The following is a 6,159-nucleotide window of genomic DNA, read 5'->3' as shown; positions in this document are numbered from 1 at the left end:
TTGTTTTGTTTTGTTTTCTTTTGTTTTGTTTTTCCACAGGATTAGAGGCTCTGCTGATCCTGAACGTACGGGAAGGTTAACAGCGAACCCCCCCATTCCTGCCAGACCCTCGGGAATTCAGGTGAAAGGGGCTAGGTCACCGTTTCCTAACGCTTTTGGTAACACATCTGATTCTTCACGAACTAGCTAGAAAGTCAGGGAAGTGCACTGCAGCTTTTCTATTCCTGAAAGGCGTGAACACAAAGAGAGCTGAAACCGAGAACTGCTTTTACTTTCATTTGCGCCCCTGCSTAACTTCAGGGGAATGTACAGAGTGCCACAATTGCTCTGGGATTACAGATTGCTTTCACATGACAGTCATGTGTTTCCTAACGGGAACCACAGGACACATCACCTAAGAATTCGGAGCACAACCCTCCTTCCCAAGGGCATTAGTCTACAGGACGTCAGTCTGTCTTTCGAGGGGCTGAATATGTTCCAATATATTGGACTGGGTGATCCCTAGAGGTCCCTTCCACCCTCAGCCCCTCTGTGGTTCTGGGACGTTCAGCACCACATACCTTTGCAGCACATTGTACAAAGAAAGAAAACTCAAACAAAACCAAGGCTGTGTGCTCAGGGCACAAAATTATTCCCTCTGTGCATGATGGATCCCTTTCAAAGCAGCGGTGCACAGCTGATTAAGACAAAGCTGGAGGCATGTCAAGAAAAGCCCAGGCAGAGCAAGCCTGACAAGACTCAATCCAGAGGCCTTGAAAATGAAGGTACTAAGTACAAAGATCACGACCTGTTGCTAACAGTGACAACACTGTATTACAGGGGCTACAGGGCTTCATCCGGTCCCTGGGAATATAGGGCTAAGTTGTATTAWCTATATTATATTACAATATTCCTAATATTTATAGTGCATTACTAATATTTGGTATTTATATGCAGTGTTATATGTGTGAAATTATTTAGACGATTTAGACTAATGCCTGACAACGCTAACTTCGGCACCACAAGTGCTGAGCGTGGAGTCAACTTTTATTTACGAAGATATGCCTCACAGCATGTCCATTTCTTGAGAAATCTTTCTGATACCCACAGGGAACAGTGATGCCAGTGTCTACGACCACAGAGGAAAGGAGAACTACCTCTAAAAGCTTCATAATAACGATCCAGACAGACACCAATAACCAAAAAATGCCTGTCAGGATTGAACAGCCAAACTATGCGAAATACTACTGAATCTTTTTAAAAAATGCAGATACAATTATCCCTTAAGATATTAGTATAGAATGAAAATAGCTACCTTTGTCACAATAAGGCAATAAAACTTGTCAAAGAGATTTCCTTTCAACACTTGAGTCTTCAGAAAGCTATTATAAATCAAATAAATAGAATTAAATAATTCAAAAATTTGTGTCAGCATCACTAAGAGCTGATTCTTCTTGAAAATGAACAAGGTTAATCATCATCATCATCCAAGCTTTCCGGGAAAGAGCCGTAATTTCTTCTTATGCCATGACTTCACAACAGACTCGTATCCTCAGCTGTCACAGGGAAACCCACARAGTCATACATGCTTGGGCTATGCAAAGGTACTAAATCATCTGGACTGCAACACTCAACTAATCCAAGCAGAYAAAACTCTTTTTTTTTCAGTGGAAATGACCAGGAAGTATGCAGGGATATGGCCCGCACACTCTAGAGATACTATTCCCACCTTGATTTTCCTTCTTGCTGATTCAGGTCAGGTATTCCTAGGTCAGGTATTCCTACTGTATTTGTTACACTCACACCTGCATCTTGGATGGATGGTAAGCTGTCTTCAGAGCAGAAGATATTCCAGAGAAGTTCTACACCAGAACCTCACACTGGGAAAACAGGAGCAGCTCTCCCACAATATAATTACGATAAAAAGCTGGAGTTTGGATTCCCGTTAAAACATTTCCTAGTGAGCTGTGAGCTGACTCTCTGTCTCCTCTCCTCTGATACAAAACTCCAGTTTAGAATCCAGGGAAATCTCTGTTCCCATTCCAGAAGAGAGATGGAAGTTTAGGAAACCTCTCTGAAGGATTAAGCATGTTCGTATAGTCAAGATTCCTGTCAGATTCACAAATTATGATGGCATGAGAAGGACAGTATAAATAAAGAATGAAATGTGAAACACTTCTCTGTTCTTCATTTTCCTAAATGAAAAAAAAAGAAAGCTTTGTGACAATCATATTTCAAATTCAACAAAGGGGAGAAAAGAGTCTTAACAGGTRTGGATACCACCTGGTTAGCATGCACAGCGTTACCTTTCTCCAAACAGAAAAATGAAAAGCTGGACAATCATTACTCCAGGCAAGCCTGATATATCTGGATATTCCYGTAGGAAATATTTTCAAAGTCACAGAAAAACTCTGTACTGCTCTGTACTGTGTTATCTAGGGAGGAACATGTCTAATTGTAGAGGCTAACATCAAGATTAACACTGAAAACAGRATTTTGATTTAAAAATCAGGCATTTGATGGGCAGGAATTTGATCTGTCCAAGTTCATCCATGCAGTTGAGAAGAGAGGYGTGCTGGTGGTGACAACTCGTGTAGGGCTTGAATGAGTAATTCAGCTAGTAATTTAATGAAATTTACATTGTTTAATAACAAATATGACACATACAAAGGGCAAATTTAACTACTCAGTTAGATACTGTACATTAAAAATAAAACTGCAAACCAGACACAAGAGCATTTCTAAAGTCTGAAGGTGCAGATCTGAGAGATGTCATTCCCGTAAGAACAACGCTAGATTGCGATAATATTCCCAGCATGAGCAGGAAGCTAGTTAGCTAGTTATTGTTTTATTAAACTCACTGTTACAATGAAATTACTAAGAGGTTAGGTAACACTGGAACTTCCCTTACTGCAAACAAAAATGTAGTGTATTCAGGTTTATATCCACTCTAAGTACAACCTTGCATTTTCACGCCTCATTTCTACCATTTACTTCCTTTTCTCAGAAGTAAAATATTAACAGAACTTAAAAAATCTTCAGATGTTCTAATAATTGTTTTGTCCTTAACATAAGAAATATTTCAATTTTTTTTTCCTGAATAAAATCAGGATTAAAGAACAAAAGAAATTACTGAGCTAATTAACACAGGTTTAGGAAATCCTGCAATCATGCATGCTTTCAGCAAGCATGTTTCTAGTCAAAGAAGAGGCCCAGCCCAATTTGCTATGAGAAGACCAGTCTCRTAAAGACTATGTTTTCAGAGCATCTCTCCTTTCTTTACCTGTTTTTTGTCCAGGAGCTTCAAAGTTATAAATGACTAAACGATCATTCGCTGTCCATTCACTGACTGTTTTGGAAAATGAAAACACATATTTTGGAATCTAATTTTGTAATCCTTTTCAGTTAGATGTATATTGAAGTGTCAATTGATCAGGCAGGCTGATACAGATACACACAGTTTTTCAAGACAGTATCACTGAGGGAGATTCTAGCACGATTTGCTTCCTTCTTCAATTGGTGTATGAAGCTTAAACGGACAATGATTTGGCTTTTACCTCCAAATCATTAAGGTAAATTTCAACCTGATTCATCCATGTGCTCTACACACTCTTGTAAAATTTGCCTTTTATCTAGCAATAGGCATCCATATATTGGCACAAGTTACAATCATTTCCTACTCACACCTACTCCTAATGTGTAATTTGGGTCAGGTAACAAATCAGCCTCAGTGACACTAGGGGATTTTTTTTTTTTTTCCATTAAGCACCAAATGCAGTATTTCTAACATTTAATTTTGGGACCAGGTATTCTGTGAGCAAATATGTAATTATTGTTTAAATATTTTTTAGAAGATGACAAGAATAAAGGAGACTTTATTACCTGGCAAATGACTGCCACTTCTGCATTACCGCGAAACAGCTTTAGGATTTGATGGTGGAATTTTGCAACAGCAGCAATCCCTACAGCTTCCTGGAAACATTTCCTACCTTCAGAATTGCCAGTGATCCAAGAACACAATATTTGATACTAAAAACACTGTATGTTTTATTTTTTAATATAGTTCTGTGGAGTCTATATGATGACTTGTAGTCAACAGACCATAACTGGGATTCCTTGAATGGAAGCCTACACCTAAGTAACTTAGTTTTGCAGTTGATTTTTTTCACAAATATTGGCAATATCAGTAAAATAAAGCTGTTCAGCTTGTGCCAGGAGCAGGAAAAAGCGGGAGGGTTTTGCTCGCTGCAGCATGTTGTGGATGGGTGCTCTGGTATCTTAAACCTGCCTCTCCCAGACCAACTCCTCTCTCCTTCAGCGACTCATTAGCCCCACACAACATGAAATTAACCTCCGTTCTTTCTGCTGCTCCAGAAATCCCTGTTTGTTTCTTCAGAAACCAGCCCCATTTCCAACCACTAAGCCAGAGCTCCCACTTTATTCTAGGAAATCATACAGCCCGAAACATTACAGCTCCACAGATATCAACCTTTGCAAGGCGGCCGCCTACTGCTGTCTGGAGTATCTTTCTGCTCAGGGTTTGGAAAAAAACTAGACAGGCCAAAATACTTGACTTGGCTGCGTAGATTGGGGTGGGTGGAGGATACTTCTGCTTTGAAGGCGAATGACACTCCATTAGATGAACCAGCGGAAGGCTCCTCAGTTCCACCTTTCCCAGGGCATCCAGGCTGCGCAGCTAGGAATGAACCGCTGCCTGCGAGTACGGTAGTGCCACCTCGTGCAGGACTGGAATGTAACAGGACGTTTCCCCCGCACATCAAGGCCACACAAGGGCCTGCTACACATCATGGATTCAGTCTTGTTTGCTGCCTTCCTGCAAGCAACACAAGTCATCGCTCCCGTGAATGCGGGTGCTGTTTTCTTCTATCCACTGCTATTATCAACCCTCTGTATTCAACGACATCCATTGACTTTAGCTCCTTTTTCTGCCCGGTTATTTTCCTGATGTTACAGCTTTTCTCTCTCCCTGCTTCTTACAGGGAGGATGTTCTTACATTTTTCTGTTGGGTCTCTTTTGGCTTCCTAATGTACCCATTTTAACTCCCCCTCCATAACTATTCTAATCTCTATTTTTCTTGTTTTACACAACCACTTACAATTCATGTATCTAAGAAACTTCCATACATCTTTTCAGGAAAATCTACTTATTACTTACATCATATTCAATTAGATTTAAATGTGGTCAGGTGTATCTTCTGGTTCTCAGTGCGAGGTTTAATTCTGTGAGTAGCCCCAAAAGCTTCACTGTTATAAATATCAGTGAAGATAAAGCCCCAGACTTCTCAATAGTATATTCTTTTCTAAAGACTGGCAATTAATATAATTAATACAATAATTAATATAATAAGCTTAAATTTAAAATTTAAGCAAGTATTTTTATTCAAGTGATCACTTGTGCCAGAACCTTTGTCCTTGCAAGCRTTTACAGTTATGAGCAATTTGGCTGTAATCAATAGACTTCTTCAATACGTTAAATGAACTATGCAAGTTTGACAGAGTCCCAAGTCTATGGTAGGTAATACGTCCCACTACAGGGATTTTTATATTTGTATCTTTGAAGATTGCCTCCGAAAAGCCATGTATGGACAAGCGAATATCATTTTTGAAAGTCAAAGGCATTTTCAAAATGTCACAGAACTTTTAAGTTCATGGAAGAACTTRATTGAAAAACATTAAGTAATTTGCAGCATAGAAACAGCTCATTTTCTCCTTTTTCCTCACTTTTCATATATTTCAGTTTTGCCATTAGAAAGGGTAAACACTTTAAAAAAAAAGTACCAAGAAGAAAAAACTCTTTATTTGTGGGAAAAATGTCTCCTCCAACATTTTTGCTAAGAGGTTTAACAAAAGCATTTGTGTTCAGAAAACGAATAAATACTAACAGCAAGAATCACTGACAGGTCATTACATTAGCAGATACACATTTGAAAACTACTTCCCAGACTTGAACTACAAGTCTCTGTCTGGGAAAAAGAAAAATATTGTAAGACGAAACCTCACACTGCTACTGAGAGGTAGCCAGTGCTGCCACACATTCTCAGTTCTGCCTGAGGAACCTTAGCATGATAGTGCTTAGTACAAAGAGCTCTGGGGGCCCCATCCAATACTTTTGTCAGTGTTTAAAATACCATGGCCAGGTGTTAATTTTTTGTCTCGATC

This window comes from Nothoprocta perdicaria, unplaced genomic scaffold, assembly GCF_003342845.1.
Source record: "Nothoprocta perdicaria isolate Ctin4 unplaced genomic scaffold, notPer1 scaffold_238, whole genome shotgun sequence".
Taxonomy (NCBI): domain Eukaryota; kingdom Metazoa; phylum Chordata; class Aves; order Tinamiformes; family Tinamidae; genus Nothoprocta; species Nothoprocta perdicaria.
The sequence above is the reverse complement of the archived record's forward strand: the minus strand, read 5'-3'. Positions refer to the sequence as shown.